Source organism: Argopecten irradians, chromosome 9 (assembly GCF_041381155.1).
Source record: "Argopecten irradians isolate NY chromosome 9, Ai_NY, whole genome shotgun sequence".
Taxonomy (NCBI): Eukaryota; Metazoa; Mollusca; class Bivalvia; order Pectinida; family Pectinidae; genus Argopecten; species Argopecten irradians.
In genome coordinates, this window is record NC_091142.1 from 29,221,390 (window position 1) to 29,242,723 (window position 21,334).

Sequence of the window (21,334 nt, forward strand, 5' to 3'; positions counted from 1 at the left end):
GACGACAGAAAGTCAAATAATACGTATTACGTAGAATGTTTGATTGGTTTGATGAGTGGTGAATTTAACATCCTATTAACAACCAGGGCATTGTACGATGTGCTAAGTTTAAAATATGGGTGAAGGAAAACATTGAGAAAACCGTCAACCAGCGGTCAGTATCTGGCAACTACTTCACATATTGTGATTCGAACTCGACCACTCGGTCAATGTCATCCAGGAATAAGGTATCTAGTGGTAGAATACCCGACGCCAATTCACACACCCACTACGACCCAGAAAGGGAAGTCTATTGAGCATAATTTTGCCACCATCACACGACAGTAGCAAATGTTGAAATTCCTCGTATCACCGATATCGAAACTAATCTTGAAGAAGTGTGTAATATTTTTAAATTCTTGAACACAAATAAATCAACTGGTCCTGACGGCATAGCCAATTTTATATTGAAACATTGTTCAGAATTACTGTGTCAAATCTGGTCTCATATTTTTAATATTTCCCTTAGATCGGGTTGCTTTCCAACCATATGGAAAACAGCCCGGGTGTGTCCTATCCACAAGAAAAGCACCAAACAAGACGTGACAAATTACCGTCCTATATCACTCTTATCAAATATCTCAAAATGTCTCGAAAAAATAGTCTATAAACGCATTTATAACTTTCTCGTGGTAAACAATCTTCCCATTAAGGAAAATTCTGGTTTAAAAAACGATTCTACAATTAACCAATTATTAAAGATTACTAACAAAATTTACAAAAGTATTGAAGACGGAAAATATGTATGTTCCGTGTTTTCGGACGTTTCCAAGGCATTTGATAAGGTACATGACATGAAGCTCTTATATATAAACTAGAGAATATTGGTATTGAAGGAATGGTACTTAATTGGCTTAAAAGCTATCTTAAAAATAGAAATCAATTTGTTGTTTTAAATGGTCAATCATCAGAACGCAGGTAAACCATATCTGGTGTCCCACAGGGCTCTATACTTGGCCCTTGACTATTTTTGATATATGTTAATGACATTAATGTAGGGATTCTTTCGGATATCAATTTATTTGCAGACGACACTTCTCTCTTTTCAGAAATTAATAGTTAAATAATGATCTTTCTACTCTCTCAAATTAGACAAAACGTTGGTTAGTAACTTAGAACTTGTCATACTCACCAAAAAGCGCACTCTAAACAACCCTGATCTTCAGCTCAATAATATTACTATCAATCACATCAACACACACAAACATCTTGGCATATCATTATCTGGAAACCTAAGCTAGCATGTGCATATATCTGATATTGTAGCAAAGGCTAATAAAATATTAAACATATTACAGTCATTATCGTACATAATACCACGTGTCGGTCTTGAAAAGCTATATAAATCTATAAGATCTATCCTGGAATATGGTTGTATTCTATCTGATAACTGCAATCAGCATGAATCCGACCTTATTGAAAGTGTCCAGCGACGGGCTGCTCTAATCATCTGTACAGGGGGGGGGGGGGGGGTTAAGATAACAAAATATACAAAACTTTTAACTGAGCTTGGCTTGGAGCTACTAAGTGATAGAAGGAAGTATTTTAGACTTAAAATGTTATTTAAAATTAAACATGATCTCGCTCCTCCATATTTGAAATCGCTCTGTCCACTCCTTTCACATCGCACTCCAAACTACAATTTCAGAAATTCTAATACACTACTTCCAGTTCCTTCCAAAAAAACATTCTATCACCAATCTTTCTTTCCAAAAACTATTAGAGACTGGAACAATCTTCCCGAACACATAAGGAATAAACCCATTCTTAACTCTTTTTTCACAAGCCCTATCAAAACTTTTGACTACAAAATCAAATCCACTAAATACGTATGGGCATGGAAAAGGTAAAATCAATCAATGTAGATTAAGAATGGGCCTCAGTGCCCTAAACAAACATAGATTTTCTTACAAATTGACACCAAATAAATATTGTGATTTCTGTGTAGACTCTCCTGAGGATGAAAAACACTTCTTTTTATTATGTCCTAGATTTATAATCCCACGTACAAAACTAATTCAAAATACTTGTAAAGAGCTGGCTCCAAATGTCAATCCTGACCTTATCATTAATCTCATACCTGATATCTTTGTCAAAATTTTATTGCATGGCTCTGAAGATAATACCGATTCATCAAACAAAATTATTTTTGATTCCGTTTTCGAATATATCATCGACTCCAAAAGATTCTAAATAATTATTTCTTTACACTCCAATTCCCCTCCCACCTGCATCTGCATCGCTCTCTCCCCCTCCTTCGCCTGTCTCTCTCTCTAAGTCTCACTCTCTTCTCTCTAGATTTCTTTCTCCCTCTTCCCTCTCTCTCTTTTATTTGTCATGGAATGTTGGTGTGAGTGAGAGTATGTGCGTTATTCTAATGTATTGTCATGTATATATTGTATTGTCATATGTGTCGAGGAGAGCATCTAGTAGCCCTAGGGCTGTATGCAATCCTCGTTAAAGAAATAAAGAATTAGAACGACAGTTACTACTCGGTGAAGATGTTGAAGTACTTGAGTATCAGTCCCTTATATCACATGATAACTAGAAGAATATTGGAGATTGCGACTCATTCTAAGAGAACTGGTGGCAGAATGGCCTCTTTCACTGCGATCTAAAGATGGATGAAAAATAGCAGACTGTCGGATACATCTACAAAACGACTAAGACACTCGAATCTAGAGAATTAGTGGCTGGATGTCGGGCAACCATACTACACCTTTTGCTTTTAGTGGTACAAAATGTAGAAGGCGAGTGGTAAAGTGTATTATGGAATGGTTTACCTTAAATCAGAGTGCATTTTATAGTACCTGTAGCATTAATTCAAGGTAAAGTGTGTTATGGAATGGTTTACCTTAAATCAGAGTGCATTCTACTGTACCTGTAGCATTAATTCAAAGCGACAAGAATGACTATAATATTTCTTTTACAAACTACACACTTCTTTTTATTTATTATCACACACAATTATATATTTTTCAAATAAAAATTCTAATAAGACCGTCATTCACCGTCGACCGTACACGTATTAACCCGCATGTTACGTAAATGATCATCTTCACTGTCGTTTTTCGAGTTTCACCCACACGCCACTTTTAGAGCGAAGAACTGCTTCTTCACGAGGAATAGTCTCGTGATCCAAGTCAGGGAGGATCTTGAACCTGTAAGTGAATAGGAACGACGAAATGAAACGTTCCGTATAATAACTAGTATGAATTATCCAAATTTTTTTTACAGTATAACAATTCTTAATAATGATAAATAAGCAATAAAGTCATAAGTATTATTTCAAATAAGATATGCATGTCATGCTACTGCTTTTACAAATGGATGAATTGCGTCTGATTTTTGCTACAATAAGATTATTTATTCTATGGCATAAACGAAAATGAAATTAATTGATTCAAACAAGACTTTTTTTTATCTATTATTCTAGCAATAATAAATATTTCTCGTAATATGAAAAGAATCATCGACTTACGAAATATGCAACTTATAACTAGGGCAATAGGAAGGTTTGCTATCATTTTAGTCTAAATAGTTTATAATTTGATTAAAATCATTATGCATACCAATTTTATCTTCTTTTTCTGACAATAGATACATAAACGTGTATTTTCACATTATTGTGACTTACTTTTGGATGATCTTTGCCATTGCCACCTTTAATTCAGCCATCGCAAAGTTTTGCCCAATGCAGTTTCTGTTAAACAATGAAGAAACATGGGTCAAAGAAGTAATATCAACGGTATCAACAGGCTCTTAGAAACGTCAGCTGGATACAGATTACTTAAAATAGTAAATATGGGACAAAGAAGTAGTCCTAACCGTCTGGACAAAACATTTGTCAAATTTGTCAAATTTTAACGTTCCTTAATAAAAAGGCACATCAAACAAACGCACTAACTATAGAAACTGTGAGAAGACACTTACCATAATAATGTTTAACCCAATGAACCCCGAGGGACGCTATCATGGAAACAGTTTATTAAGATAGAAATATTAAGAGCCTACATTGTGTATTTTCAACAAATAAAAAGGATAACTTGGCCATTTCATTGTCAATAATCCTAGGAGCATTCCATGTATCCGAAAAAAAGGATCAAAGAGATTTTGGGATCAAAGAGGTTCAGTCCCATTCGTCAACGACGATTCTTAATAAAACTGACAAATCCATCTGAATACAAAGCCACTTATTTTTATACTTAAAAAATTGAAAGAGATTAACTAAGAATAATATCAAAATGGAAAAAGTTAACTGTCCAAAGTCCTTTATAACGAGTTTTACTTGAGTGACATTTGTTGCACATTACCTCGGACCAGCGGAAAACGGTACGAAGCTGAAGGCGTCTATGTCCGATTTTCCGGAAAATCTTTCTGGACGAAAGTTCTGAAACAATACATTGATATTTATATACACAATACCCACTAAACTGAAACGACTATATGTATGACAAATATCACCCATGTAACATTTCATGTGTTTCAAAAATGCCTATATTCCATTAATTTAAAACTAATTAGTTTTGTATGCCTATAAATCACTTCTTAGGTATAGTTGGAGATACCTTATAATTAGTTACTAAAAAATGTTGATGCACCCGTCCTAACCTAAGATATTGAGCCAGAAGTCAGGGAATTGTGTGGTGCAAGCTGCTATGGTAAATATTTATTTTCTCGAATGAGTTCGACTGCGAAGACAATTTATAAAGTATTTATTTATTTTGGACGTTAAATTTATGAAATGTCAGATGACCCGTTTACCTCTAATGAAAACGTTTCCAATTAAAGATAGGTATCATAATATATCGCTTAGTTTATAAAACACTTTATATTCTGTATTTAAATAATGACGTCATAACGGGTATTTAATCGCAATTTGCAAATACGTATGGAAGCATTGTGGAAAAGATATAAAGATACGCAACGTATTTAAAATTAGAAGTAATCCGCTCACTACGTATCAACAGGCTCTTAGAAACGTCAGCTGGATACAGATTACTTAAAATAGTAAATATGGGACAAAGAAGTAGTCCTAACCGTCTGGACAAAACATTTGTCAAATTTTAAAGGTAGTATGTTCCTTAATAAAAAGGCACATCAAACAAACGCACTAACTATAGAAACTGTGAGAAGACACTTACCATAATAATGTTTAACCCAATGAACCCCGAGGGACGCTATCATGGAAACAGTTTATTAAGATAGAAATATTAAGAGCCTACATTGTGTATTTTCAACAAATAAAAAGGGATAACTTGGCCATTTCATTGTCAATAATCTTAGGAGCATTCCATGTATCCGAAAAAAGGATCAAAGAAATTTTGGGATCAAAGAGGTTCAGTCCCATTCGTCAACGACGATTCTTAATAAAACTGACAAATCCATCTGAATACAAAGCCACTTATTTTTATACTTAAAAAATTGAAAGAGATTAACTAAGAATAATATCAAAATGGAAAAAGTTAACTGTCCAAAGTCCTTTATAACGAGTTTTACTTGAGTGACATTTGTTGCACATTACCTCGGACCAGCGGAAAACGGTACGAAGCTGAAGGCGTCTATGTCCGATTTTCCGGAAAATCTTTCTGGACGAAAGTTCTGAAACAATACATTGATATTTATATACACAATACCCACTAAACTGAAACGACTATATGTATGACAAATATCACCCATGTAACATTTCATGTGTTTCAAAAATGCCTATATTCCATTAATTTAAAACTAATTAGTTTTGTATGCCTATAAATCACTTCTTAGGTATAGTTGAAGATAACTTATAATTAGTTACTAAAACATGTTGATGCACCCGTCCTAACCTAAGATATTGAGCCAGAAGTCAGGGAATTGTGTGGTGCAAGCTGCTATGGTAAATATTTATTTTCTCGAATGTGTTCGACTGCGAAGACAATTTATAATGTATTTATTTATTTTGGACGTTAAATTTATGAAATGTCAGATGACCCGTTTACCTCTAATGAAAACGTTTCCAATTAAAGATAGGTATCATAATATATCGCTTAGTTTATAAAACACTTTATATTCTGTATTTAAATAATGACGTCATAACGGGTATTTACTCGCAATTTGCAAATACGTATGGAACCATTGTGAAAAAAATAAAATAATAAAGATACGCAACGTATTTAAAATTAGACTTGTAATTCCGCTCCACTACGATACACCTCAATACAAGATCGAACAACTCCCCGTTAAGGGTCACTTCACCAGGATCATATGGTGAGTGAATCCGTGTGCCACCTATGAAATCATCAGTGTGAATTTTCACGGAAGTATAAACGACTACTAGCTATTATAAAAGTACGACCCGAGATGTTCCGAATCTAAGCCAAGGGTCATGCTGTGGTGACTCCGAACGGGCAGGTGTTAGATCCTGTATTGGAGCGTATCGTAGTGGATCGGAATTAATTATATTGTAAAGGTAGAAACGTTTAACTTACAGATAAGACAAAATGAGGTCATATATAAATCCATTTACCTCGGGGTCACCCCACACGTCCTGTCGGTGGTTGATGGAGTTGATGAGGATGTTGACCTCACTGTTGGCGGGGAGAGTGACGTCATCTACCGTATAGTCCTTAGTGAGCAGTCTAGCTATCACACGTGCAGGAGCATATACCCGTAATGATTCCTTCAAAAACAAGACCAATCTTGACATCTCTTGTGTATCTGACCTGAAACAAATATGTTGAGCATTCAGATTATCTGAAGCTCAAATATTTAACATATTGTCAGACTGTTCATATTGCATTTGTGATTCCACATTTTGGATATTTCATCGTTTATGGTGCTAAAAAAACAATAAGCAATTCAGCTACGCTTTACTTTAATTACACCTTTTATTAGGTCACCTGAGACGAAGTCTCAAGTGACCTATTCTAATCGCCTTTTGGCCGTCGTCGTCCGTCGTCCATCGTGCGTCGTCCGTCGTATGGCGATAAAACAATTTACTTCTTCTCCAAAAAACTACTAAAACAAATTTGTTGAAATTTTGCAGAGATCTTCCATAGCCAAAGGTCAACCAAAATTGTGAATTATATGGTCCCAGTCCCCTAGGGGCCTGAGGGATGGGGCCAAAAGGGATCAATTAGGCTAAAACTTCAAAATCTTCTTCTGAAATTCCAGAAATGGTAAAATCAAATACTCATCATAGATCGAAAGAAGAAAAATTGTGAATAATATGACCCTGAGGTCTCATGTTCTCCCCTAGGGAGGGGGTCAAAGTTACTCTAGTTTACATATAGAAAACACATTTTTGAGCATAATTTGGTCATTTGTAATAGGAAATCAGTCAAACTTTCTTAGAATTATTAGCCTGAGATAGTATTAACATCATATTCATATAGGTCCTGGCCGACCCCCAGGGACCAGAGGGCGGGGTCAAAATGGCTAAAATTTTAAAAGGGTCCTTCTGAATTCACAGATTTGATGGAACAAAATACTCTTCATAGATTAAAAGGTCTTTTTAAGGCCCTTTACAAAAATTGTGAATTTCATGGCCCTGGTGTCTCGAACTTTCCCCTGAGTAGAGGGTCAAAACACATTTATGAGCATTATTTGCTTAGTTTTCAGAGGAAAATGAGTCAAACTTGGTTAGAATTATTACCCTGCGATAGCATTTGAGCATAATATCCATATTGGTCCTGGCCTACCCCAAGGGGTAGATGGGCGGGGCCAAAAGGGGTCAAAAATGACTAAAATTAGAAAAGAAAACTCTTTGAATTCACAGATTTGATGGAACCAGGTACTCTTCATAGATTGAAAAGTCAGTTATAAAGTCACTCTTTTCCTCTCGTGACCTTCTGTATCTCCTATGTACACACTTTATACCTTACCATTCTACGTAAGGTTTTCCTCCCGTGACCTCTGTATCTCCTCGTACACACTTTATACCTTACCATTCTACGTAAGGTTTTCCTCCCGTGACCTTCTGTATCTCCTGTACACACTTTATACCTTACCATTCTACGTAAGGTTTTCCTCCCGATATTTTAATGACCTTCTGTATCTCCTCGTACACACTTTATACCTTACCATTCTACGTAAGGTTTTCCTCCCGTGACCTTCTGTATCTCCTTGTACACACTTTATACCTTACCATTCTACGTAAGGTTTTCCTCCCGTGACCTTCTGTATCTCCTCGTACACACTTTATACCTTACCATTCTACGTAAGGTTTTCCTCCCGTGACCTTCTGTATCTCCTCGTACACACTTTATACCTTACCATTCTACGTAAGGTTTTCCTCCCGTGACCTCCTGTATCTCCTCGTACACACTTTATACCTTACCATTCTACGTAAGGTTTTCCTCCCGTGACCTCCTGTATCTCCTCGTACACACTTTATACCTTACCATTCTACGTAAGGTTTTCCTCCCGTGACCTCCTGTATCTCCTCGTACACACTTTATACCTTACCATTCTACGTAAGGTTTTCCTCCCGTGACCTTCTGTATCTCCTCGTACACACTTTATACCTTACCATTCTACGTAAGGTTTTCCTCCCGTGACCTTCTGTATCTCCTCGTACACACTTTATACCTTACCATTCTACGTAAGGTTTTCCTCCCGTGACCTTCTGTATCTCCTCGTACACACTTTATACCTTACCATTCTACGTAAGGTTTTCCTCCCGTGACCTCCTGTATCTCCTCGTACACACTTTATACCTTACCATTCTACGTAAGGTTTTCCTCCCGTGACCTCTGTATCTCCTTGTACACACTTTATACCTTACCATTTCTACGTAAGGTTTTCCTCCCGTGACCTTCTGTATCTCCTTGTACACACTTTATACCTTACCATTCTACGTAAGGTTTTCCTCCCGTGACCTTCTGTATCTCCTTGTACACACTTTATACCTTACCATTCTACGTAAGGTTTTCCTCCCGTGACCTTCTGTATCTCCTTGTACACACTTTATACCTTACCATTCTACGTAAGATTTTTTTTCTCGTGACCTTCTGTATCTCCTCGTACACATTTTATACCTTACCATTCTACGTAAGGTTTTCCTCCCGTGACCTTCTGTATCTCCTCGTACACATTCTTACCTTACCATTCTACGTAATTTTTACGTAAGTTTTCTCCCGTGACCTTCTGTATCTCCTCGTACACACTTTATACCTTACCATTCTACGTAAGGTTTTCCTCCCGTGACCTTCTGTATCTCCTCGTACACACTTTATACCTTACCATTCTACGTAAGGTTTTCCTCCCGTGACCTCTGTATCTCCTTGTACACACTTTATACCTTACCATTCTACGTAAGGTTTTCCTCCCGTGACCTTCTGTATCTCCTCGTACACACTTTATACCTTACCATTCTACGTAAGGTTTTCCTCCCGTGACCTTCTGTATCTCCTTGTACACACTTTATACCTTACCATTCTACGTAAGGTTTTCCTCCCGTGACCTTCTGTATCTCCTCGTACACACTTTATACCTTACCATTCTACGTAAGGTTTTTCCTCCCGTGACCTCCTGTATCTCCTCGTACACACTTTATACCTTACCATTCTACGTAAGGTTTTCCTCCCGTGACCTCCTGTATCTCCTCGTACACACTTTATACCTTACCATTCTACGTAAGGTTTTCCTCCCGTGACCTTCTGTATCTCCTTGTACACACTTTATACCTTACCATTCTACGTAAGGTTTTCCTCCCGTGACCTTCTGTATCTCCTCGTACACACTTTATACCTTACCATTCTACGTAAGGTTTTCCTCCCGTGACCTTCTGTATCTCCTTGTACACACTTTATACCTTACCATTCTACGTAAGGTTTTCCTCCCGTGACCTCCTGTATCTCCTCGTACACACTTTATACCTTACCATTCTACGTAAGGTTTTCCTCCCGTGACCTTCTGTATCTCCTTGTACACACTTTATACCTTACCATTCTACGTAAGGTTTTCCTCCCGTGACCTTCTGTATCTCCTCGTACACACTTTATACCTTACCATTCTACGTAAGGTTTTCCTCCCGTGACCTTCTGTATCTCCTTGTACACACTTTATACCTTACCATTCTATGTAAGTTTTTCCTCTCGTGACCTTCTGTATCTCCTCGTACACTTTCTGCTGTTCCTCCGGATGTTTCGAGCATAAGTACATTGTCCAGCTGATAGCGGCTGCTGTTGTGTCGTGACCTTCAATGCAAATCATTACATGAGATATGTTTTTAAACACCAACATATTCAGAAAGTATTAATAAAAATATTGATAATTATAACAGATAATAGGAAATATACACAAAGACAATTTAATAAAGCATTGACAAGCGAAGTATAGATTTATACTGTGAGCCCTAATATATAGGGAGATATGTACCAGACGTTTCATAAGTAAAAGCGTCTTTTGTATTGTTGATTTATTCCGCTAAGCAGAATATGTAAAATCCAAATTCAATCAATGATATTTACAAATAACTAAGCGACAACAAAACCACAAAGATTGTGTATCATCTGTGAACATTGATAAAAAGAGGTATATATATCACGAAAGATATTTATTTCAAAATATACCATGTGGATTTATACAATTCTAGCGTGACCAATTCGCATGTTCAACAAGAAATATAGTTGAAATAAGATTTGATGATTCGATATCAAGAACCAACACATTAGATATTATACATTAAAACATTGTGGGGACTATGTTTTTTTATTGATATGACACTGGCGCATTGTTTGAAATCAGCTGATCGATGCACGATAATCGTTGTATTCATAGTTTATTCATAGTGTTTTCATAGGCAAATGTTTGTTTTCGTCAGTTGGCTAATTCATATAGTGATGAAACACTCAAAATGTAAATATACAGCCATGTCATAAATATCGTAAGACACATGTGTTAAACACTATTGTGACGTCACAGATAGATTTTACATTATAATGACGTCGCATGTTTGTCTCAGTACACGGAAACGTCACATTCTTGCCGGATATCTACGGTTTTATATAGAGACGAAATCTAAAGTTTTACTTATATTTCTATTTTTAAAAGTTATGTGATAGACAGAATCTTACACTCGTTAAATAAATTAAAAGCTCACGGCTTATCAAATTATTGAACTCGTTTGATAAATTTCATATCACATAGCCACTCATCCTATAAGATCCTCTATAACGAAAACATTTATCTGGAAATTATAATATTATTATTGGTTTTTTTTACCTGGATATTATTCACACGCGCGTCATCAATTGATCAGAAAGTCATTACTACATTTTGAAAACGAAAAATATATAGATATTTACACTATGTGCCATCAGCGGTCTTGTTGTTTCCAATGCAACTGTACTTTTGAGGCCAAAATATTTTAAGATAGCTCCGATATATGTAGATATGTTTAGTAAATATCGATCTACCCATAAATGATTAAAAAAAGGCTCCATGAAGGGCATTATTATAATTTTATAAAACGGTCAAATCGCTACTTCAACAGTTTTTATTGATGTGTATTTGAATATTTGAATAGCATTTTCCGCCGACAAATATTTGTTGACGTCTAGATAAGAAGTGAAGATCAAGATTACCTGAAACATCATCATGAACTTTTTCAAAACATTATGAACTATATGCACAGCAAGTTATTTTAACGTGACGTTTTCACGTGCATTTCGCACGAATGCCTTTTCAATTGAAATTGACATGAAAAAATATTGCCTGTTTTACATTGTATTGTATGCTTTAAAATAAATGTACGTATTTATCATGAGAATGTGGATATTTGGTTCGTGTTACATAGTAAATTATCTTTGTTTCTCTGACTGACAATTATGACGACACAAACAATGTGCTGCAATTTAAGCTTCCATTTTTGTTTTTATTTAGCACGATCCTATTTATACAGTGGCCCCTAACAAATCATTTTCGAGAAAAAGTTCACAGCCCGCAGATCAGTAACTGTCGGCGAGACTAAACTGAGGTTTAAGTATGTAGATAGTAAACCTGTAATAATGTTACTGTTAGAAATATTGCAAATTAAGTTTATGTTTTACTGACCAGCGAAGAGAAATGTGTCGACTTCATCTCTTATCTCTCTCTGTCGGTCAGTCCTGTTCCTTCCTCATCTTGGGGCGGTCAACAGGATGTCTAGAAAGTCTAAACGAGTCTTGGTATTCGTTGACCCATTTGTTGCCTTCAACAGACGATAAATCGTTAAATAAACAATGTATTTTAATGTTTCCGACCATAAAAGAATTCAATCTAAAGGAGAGAATTCCATGTCCAGCAATGGATGGGAAACTAATAATGAGAACTACGTGTCACTAACTAAGTAACAATGATATATGACTGTTAAGCTTCAATGTCTACAAAGGCATTATACATTCAGGTCAATATGACCTGAAAAAAATCTTGACCTGAAATTCACCTGAAATTAAGGTCAATTTCATTAATTTCAGGTCAATTTCAGGTCAATTTCAGATTAATTTTTCAGGTCAATTTCAGGTGAAGTTGATCTTCACCTGAAAATGACCTGAAATTATTCATGTGAAAGTCAATTCGTTTTACTTACTATCAGCAATACATTTTGATACTACAAAATAAAAGTAATACCATGCAGGTGTCTCGGAAAGTTTCCGAGTTCCGTTTAAGTAAAACGGAACTCGGAACCAGTTCCGAGTTCCGTTTAAGGATTTTGTTTTTTTTTAAACAAAATTTTAAAAAAATTCTATTTATGTAATTTGAAAACATATTACAAATGTTTTCTGTTGTGTTTTTTCATGGATAAAATTCTATAGAGCTAGTTTAAATACGTTTTCAAATAACTCATCTATTTCCGGTTTAAGTAAAACGGAACTCGGAATGGTTCCGAGTTCCGTTTAAGGAAATTTTCTATTCTATTTAGATAAAATCATTCTATTACTAAGACATATGAGGAAAATGTTGCCAGTTGTCCATTTCATGGGTTACTAGTGGCGATCCACTTTAATTTAGTTTTCGATAGACTTCCATTTCCCAGTTCCGTTTAAGTAAAACGGAACTCGGAACCAGTTCCGAGTTCCGTTTAAGGAAATTTTCTATCTATTTAGATAAAATCATTCTATATGCCTAAGACATATGAGAAATGTTGCCAGTTGTCTTTTTTTCATGGGTTACTAGTGATGGATCTACTTTTAATTCAGTTTTTGATCAACTCCTATCTCCCAGTTCCGTTTAAGTAAAACGGAACTTGGAACCAGTTCCGAGTTCCGTTTAAGGAAATTTTCCATCTATTTAGATGTAAATCATTCTATATGCCTAAGACATATGAGAAATGTTGCCTGTTGTCTTTTTTCATGGGTTACTAGTGATGAATCCACTTTAATTCAGTTTTCGATCAACTCCCATTTCCGAGTTCCGTTTAAGTAAAACGGAACTCGGAAACCAGTTCCGAGTTCCGTTTTAAGGAAATTTTCTATTTATTTAGATAAAATCATTCTATATGCCTAAGACATATGAGAAATGTTGCCAGTTGTCTTTTTCATGGGGTTATTAGTGATGAATCTACTTTAATTCAGTTTTCGATCAACTCCCTATTCTCCCAGTTCCGTTTAAGTAAAACGGAACTCGGAACCAGTTCCGAGTTCCATTTAAGGAAATTTTCTATCATTTTAGATAAAGTCATTCAATATGCCTAAGACATATGAATAATGTTGCCTGTTGTCATTTTTCATGGGTTACTAGTGGCTAATCTCACTTTAATTTAGTTTTCGATCGACTCCCATTTCCAGAGTTCCGTTTAAAGTAAAACGGAACTCGGAACCAGTTCCGAGTTTCCGTTTTAGGAAATTTTCTATTTATTTAGATAAAATCATTCTATTTGCCTAAGACGTATGAGAAATGTTGCCAGTTGTCTTTTTTCATGGGTTAATAGTGATGAATCCACTTTAATTCAGTTTTCGATCAACTCCCATTTCCGAGTTCCGTTTAAGTAAAACGGAACTTATCGGAACCAGTTCCGAGTTCCGTTTAAAGGAAAATTTTCCATCCCATTTTAGATAAAGTCATTCAATATGCCTAAGACATATGAATAATGTTGCCTGTTGTCATTTTTTCATGGGTTACTAGTGGCTAATCTGCTTTAATTTAGTTTTCGATCGACTTCCATTTCCCAGTTCCGTTTAAGTAAAACGGAACTCGGAACCAGTTCCGAGTTCCGTTTAAGGAAATTTTCTATCTATTTAGATAAAATCATTCTATATTCCTAAGACATATGAGAAATGTTGCCAGTTGTCGTTTTTTCATTGGGTTACTTAAGTGATGGATCCACTTTAATTCAGTTTTTGATCCCAACTCCATCACCCCTCCCAGTTCCGTTTAAGTAAAAACGGAACTTGGAACCAGTTCCGAGTTCCGTTTTAAGGAAATTTTCATCTATTTAGATGAAATCATTCTATATGCCTAAGACATATGAGAAATGGTTGCCTCAGTTGTCATTTTTTCATGGCGTTACTAGTGATGAATCCACTTTAATTCAGTTTTCGATCCAAACTCCCATTTCCGAGCTCCGTTTCCGTTTAAGTAAAACGGAACTCGAAACCAGTTCCGAGTTCCGTTTAAGAAAGAAAATTTTCTATTTATTTAGATAAAATCATTCTATATGCCCTAAGACATATGAGAAATGATTGCCAGTTGTCTTTTTTCATGGGTTATTAGTGATGAATCTACTTTAATTCAAGTTTTCGATCAACTCCAATTCTCCGAGTTCCGTTTAAGTAAAACGGAACTCGATAACCAGTTCCGAGTTCCGTTTTTTAAGGAAATTTTCTATCATCTTTAGATAAAGTCATTCAATTATGCCTAAGACATATGAATAATTGTTGCATGTTGTCATTTTTCATGGGGTTACTAGTGGCTAATCTTACTTTAATTTAGTTTTCGATCGACTCCCATTTCCCGAGTTCCCGTGTTAAGTAAAACGGAACTTCGGAACCAGTTCCGAGTTCCGTTTTACTTAAACGGAAATAGATGTTAGTTTTGAAAACGTATTTAAAACTAGCTCTCTATCACCAAAATTATCCATGAAAAATAAAAACACAACAGAAAACATTTTGTAATATGTTTCAAATTACATAAATTGAACTTTTTTTTTTTAAATTATGTTATAATATTAACACAAATTCCTTAAAAAAAACGGAACTCTAAAACATCGTCTAAACATATAATCTCGTTATGTTTTCTGCATTTCTGCATGAAAAGGATTTTTCCCAAATTTTCGGCTACTATTGACCTTCTTAGTTATTGTCAAATCTGATGATATTGGCATAACCACTGGTATTTTTGTTTACATACCATAAATTCTCGTCTCTGTTGGATAATTCTTTCATCAAAGTCATGTACATGTTTAACATGCTGGAAAAACTTCTTCCCGTCAGCAGATAGACGAAAGAACATTTCTGGATAAAGCCACGGTTTTCTACACATAAAAATGTAAGATAATCTCAAAATCTTACATTTTATTAACAAACGTTTTAAAAAAATAATATAAAAGCAATGCTTTTGTATTTCATTTCCTTGTACATCGTACTTGTAAAATATAACGTATTAAGAAGTAGAGATATGTAATTAAAATTGTTCAGTTTGTGGTTTTCATCCTAATTTGTTGATTGTTTAAAAATTTGTTAATACCACACGTGGTATAAACTCTGTACGCATTCTGATTGGCTGACAAAGTGTAATTTGACCGAACTACTTATTTCTCAGTGTCACGTCATCATTGTCAACGTCATCAATAATCAAATAACGTCATTCTATGTTGTAATCGCCACTTGACGTCCAAAACTGCTGTTAGAAAGCGTGTGCGTCGTGGTCGTTGTGTCGAAATTCGTGACGTTTTCATACATGTTAAATTGACCTTAAGTTATAATAATACATCTTGACGGACAGGAATTTTACTGATGAGTTTTGTAGATTTAACGTGTACTTGATCTTGATGGTAGTAATATGGCTTGATGATTATCTGGCGGGAAATAGACGATGCTGTGTCGTGCGAATGCTTTTACATGTATACATTTAGTCTGACATTGAGTTTTATTTTCTAGAAGCAACTATTAAGATTTGAACTCAATAAGACGTTTAATGAGTATCATTTAACCCTAAAGATGTTCCTAATTAGAAGAATTTGATATCGATGGATTCTTTGTCAAACGATGACTTTTGAATACTAATTAGTGTCTTTTTCTGATAAAAACATTACTACACCTTATTTGCATATTTCGGTAAATACACGTTACCGTATCCCTGTCGTATTTCTATCGGCTAAAAACGAGTATGATTGTGGTAGAAAAAGGTCACACCACTCGTACAGGATACAAGTGAAATTTACGTGTAAGTGTACTATATGAGTAACTTAATTATGATGAATGGTTACAAGTGAATCAGTCTGTAAATTTGTGCTAAAGCTCGTGTCTTTTGTAACTTTTAAAAAATAACTCACTCGTGTGAAATAAATTCAATATTCAACAACCACTCATAGTGTAACTATTATTTAAACATTGATAGTTTCATAGTAAAATAACTATATATTTTCTCAACTAGCGGCACATTATTGTCTTCCACCACCCTGACATCTTACAGTATGAGAGTGTAATGATAGTTGATGCGTGGCAGCACCTTTGAAACATTTGGTGATGTGTATTATTAGAACTTCATTTGAACTGTGTTTATGGTGTTTGTCAACTATCTATATGATGACTATCGAGGATTGAGGGAAGACCTGCTTCAATAATAAGACTTACAGCATTCTAGCGCTAGCCAGGTAAGTTATAGCCTGAACCGATTCTACATACGGGTGCTTCGACCTGTATAAAAAAAATAGTTACTCATATAGTACACTTATACGTAAATCATGTTACATTTTCTAACTTTTATTAAATTCAAACATAAAGACCTATAATTTCGATTGCAAAACCGATTTTGTAACATATATATTTTATACTAACACTAAAAACAGCTAAACAACAAAATGTCTAAGTAACCTTGGCAACGATTCTCATACTAGTAATTGATTGTGCAAATTAATAAAAGAACAGTTAAACATATTTAAAATATATCAAATATTACGTGTATGATATCACCTTAATTTTGTGTACCATGTTATCACGAGTCTAAACTGCCATGTCAACAAAATACAACTAAACGTAAATTATTCACGATAAACATATTTACATTATTATTATATTTGAGCGCTTTCTTCATTTGGTTCTTTAAATAAACTTACCCTTGTATATCTTCATCGAATGAAAACGCACACCTTAGCACTGTATCTAGTGTAGCCATACGAGCAGGCTCACTAACTTCCACACCTTGACCCTCGCTAGATAGCTTTTCCATTTTACTCTAAAATGACAACAAAAGTGATTACAAATATAAAAAAATTGATCATATGGAAATGTGAGGTCACATAGTGAACGTTGATAAACAAAATGTTGTCTTATTTTACTAAAACGTGTAGAAGTATCGCATGCTTCTGTCGCCACTGGAATGCTTATAAACGCCACTGGAATGCTTATAAACGCCATCAACAATATGAGCTGCTGAATGTATGCTATGAATGTATTGGTGTACGAATACGATATCGATTTGATGAATCTGTAATCGTACGGATGTAAACTATATAATTCCCCCAACATTAAATGTGCTAGGGAAGGCCCTAGGTTGTAGTCCCGACCAGCGATTCTTTTTTTTTTATTACGGCAACAATGCTTGAACAAATATTCTGTTTGGATGTTAAATACACAATTATGTTGGATATTTGAAATCCGTCAACCTATGACGAGGAAACATTTCATTCTAAAATGTCATGTTCATTTCTGTTTATACTGAAGATAATACTGTTAACTGTGCCGCCTAAGAATCAGTCTTGAGACCTTTGTAAGACCGGAAATCAGAGCAAAACTGACATACATATGTATGGACTTTTGGTCCAAGCCTGCCAGTGACTATGTATGTATATATATTTAGGTACTATTAAAATCTAACTTTTGTTGTACATGTAGGTGTGAATGTAGTTTGTATCAGGTGTGTGAGGTATTCCAATATGAGTTATGTCCCCTCACCCGTGTTATGATTTTTCATTTCATATTTATGTCTAATTTGTTTCATTGTTTTTCTTCTCACTTTTGCCACTATTGGAGAGAACTTATATAGACTTTGCCTGTTGTTTAATCCAGTTGACATTTACAATCTTTGTCAATAAAATTTGATGAAAATGAACATATGTAAATATTGATATAACAGCATGGAGTATAGAGAATGAAGGTAGATATAACGGTAGTGATAGTATCCCCTTGATACCTGTAACAAAATCCAATATAGGTTTCGATATCTGACTATGGAGATAGCTTGGCTTTACAATAACATACAATTATAACGCACATATTCTACTTTTTTTCTGGAATGAAAAGAAATCAATTAGAAATTCACTTGATTGAGTAGATTTCGAGTACATTTCTACAAAACTAACCAGAAATATGTCGAATACATTGTTGAAAGTGCCAGCATATGATTTCAGGACATCGATGTGAAATGCAGGGTTTAATAGACGTCGATTCCTTTCCCAATGCTTGCCAGAACTAACCACCAGACCATTTCCTGTAAAATCATAATTGTATGAAGATATTTAATACATCTCATCATCATAATATAACCAACTCGCTTAATTCGAACAAGGATGCATGATGGTTTCCGTGCGAAGGTTATATAACAAACATGACAACAAGCACCTCCCCGAAAAGCCATAATTCGTGCAAACAGTTGTATGCAGTTCGCGACCCATGACAATATTGGTGGCTGCAACAGATTTTTTATTCATCCATATATAGGAAGAATTAATATCTACATTTACATTTGATGACAATGGGAAAATAAAGCATTCTTTAGAATAAGAACACTGGTTAACAATTAGAATATTGTTTTCACTAACCAAGCCAAGGAAGAAATGCAAAGTAGGCACCTCCAATCTGCACGGATTTGGGTTCAGTTGTCTTGAGAAGAACCTTGGCTGTCTCTGGGTGGCAGAGAGAAATCAGGGGATAGAAGAACATTACCCAAAACCCTGACAGTCTTTTCCCAGTCTCTTGGATCCCCTTGTCAACACGCCGTTGGTAGTCTGAAAACTCTGGTATCTTTAAAAAAAAATATTGAAAATATTGCAATATTAGATTCTAATAGATCTTGATAAAAGTTATTATTCACAGGCGGTGCAGCATCTTAAAGAAACTGATATGAAATTGTTATTGTTAAGATATTATTTATTAAGAAGAGATAAACGGTCGGGGCAATGTTTGAACACTTATCTTTCGCCGATGCGATCGGAGTTCAATGCCAGGCTCAAGCATGAAAAAAACATTTGGTATCCTGCCAGACCACATGCAAAACAAGCGAATTTTTAAAAATGGTTTTCATTATTTTCTATATATGTATATCTGGATGGCCCTTAGATGTAGCACCGTCCAATAAAATGACAAAAAACCTTGATAAATTACGGCTCATAATCAAACAAGTAATAGGGCCGTTTTTTACCCTTGTGGATCTACTTATTTATGTTTGTATTAATATTAGTGTTATTTCGATTTATATTTATTATAAACACGTTACAGTCAACCTCACATTATGTTATGTGTAATAATTACAGTGAATTGACTTATCAACCACATTTGTATAAATACCACCTGCTGATTGAGACAACTTTCTTGGGGTCCCTAATAACTATTTATAGCACAATGCGCTTTGTTTATGAATACTATTATAGACAGGTTAGACTGTCCCTTGGGTGTTGTTTATAGACAGGTTAGACTGTCCCTTGGGTGGTGTTTATAGACAGGTTAGACTGTCCCTTGGGTGGTGTTTATAGACAGGTTAGACTGTCCCTTGGGTGTTGTTTATAGACAGGTTAGACTGTCCCTTGGGTGTTGTTTATAGACAGGTTAGATTGTCCCTTGGGTGTTGTTTATAGACAGGTTAGACTGTCCCTTGGGTGGTGTTTATAGACAGGTTAGACTGTCCCTTGGGTGGTGTTTATAGACAGGTTACTACCCCTTGGGTGGTCTTTATAAACAGGCTTACCTGTCTCTTGGGTGGTCTTTAAAGACAGGTTTGACTGTCCCTTGGGTGGTCGTTTTTATAGACAGGTTTTACTTACCAGGTGAAGATGTCCCCAGATTGGATGACGTTTACCAATCGACAGAATTTTCTCAGACGAAAATAGAGCACTGTTCATGCGATGTTTCCTTACGAAATTCCCTCCTTTCCATATTAGTAACATAGCCAATAACGTAAATAGCAACAACACTGAGAACTCCATGGCTAGATGACCTTGAATATAACATATAATTAGGGTTAGGGGTCAACTTAATCTTAAATTAACAATCTATCATACGTATGACCATTCTGTTTGGTAGTTTTAATGTTTAGTATTTAGATCACGGAGAAGAAACTACAGAAAAGTGACATTTTTGGGAGTATTATCGTGTGTAAAGTAACGCTTTCATGAATTCGTGAAAATATTTGTTTTAAATTAAACACAGCTGTTGAAAAACAAATACGATATAGATCATCAATGATATGTTTTGATACATTATACACTCTAAAGTGACACTCAAGTGACACTAGTGTTAATGATATGGCAAACATGAAGGCAATAATTCATTGACATTCTAAACAGAGATCTAATCTAATCCGTCGTGGGCCTCTAACGTACTTAGATGTGAACTATATTATATATATATATATATATATTAAAAAAATATTCAATAGACATATAAACAAAGTTTCCTTTCACAGAAGGACTCTTGCACCAATTTTCATATTTTAATGAATTATTCACAGCCTTTCGTCACTTTTATAATCATTTCAGATATACTCATCTTTTACTCGTTATTAATTCTCATCCATTCATAATCTTTCAAAATAAATTTATATATAATTACTTTAATTAGTGTATTTAATTAATTTCCAGTAAACATGTCAGGGGAGACAACTCTCATATAAATTAAGTAAAAGGGAGACTACTCATGACTATGAACTATATTTTCAATTATCCTAATACTCTAGCAAAAACGCAATTTGTGCATGTAGTTTATGCGGCCATAGTACCACAAGTATGTACGTGATTCAAATTACACGTTGTTTTTGGTAAAGAAAAACTTTCCAGGTAAATTGACGGTGTTCACGTGTTTTTGGTTCAATAGTATAGTCTTGTGATATAACTATGTGTGTTAATGTGGTTTTTTAATTTACAGTACGAGATGAAAAAAATGAAGTGCAAAAATTATAACATTTT

General features: G+C 35.0%; 1 pseudogene; it reads right to left on the reverse strand.

Annotated features, from left to right (window-relative positions):
• Positions 1-3,021: 3,021 nt before the first annotated feature.
• Positions 3,022-20,356, reverse strand: LOC138330927 (leukotriene-B4 omega-hydroxylase 3-like; annotated as a pseudogene).
• Positions 20,357-21,334: the final 978 nt, after the last annotated feature.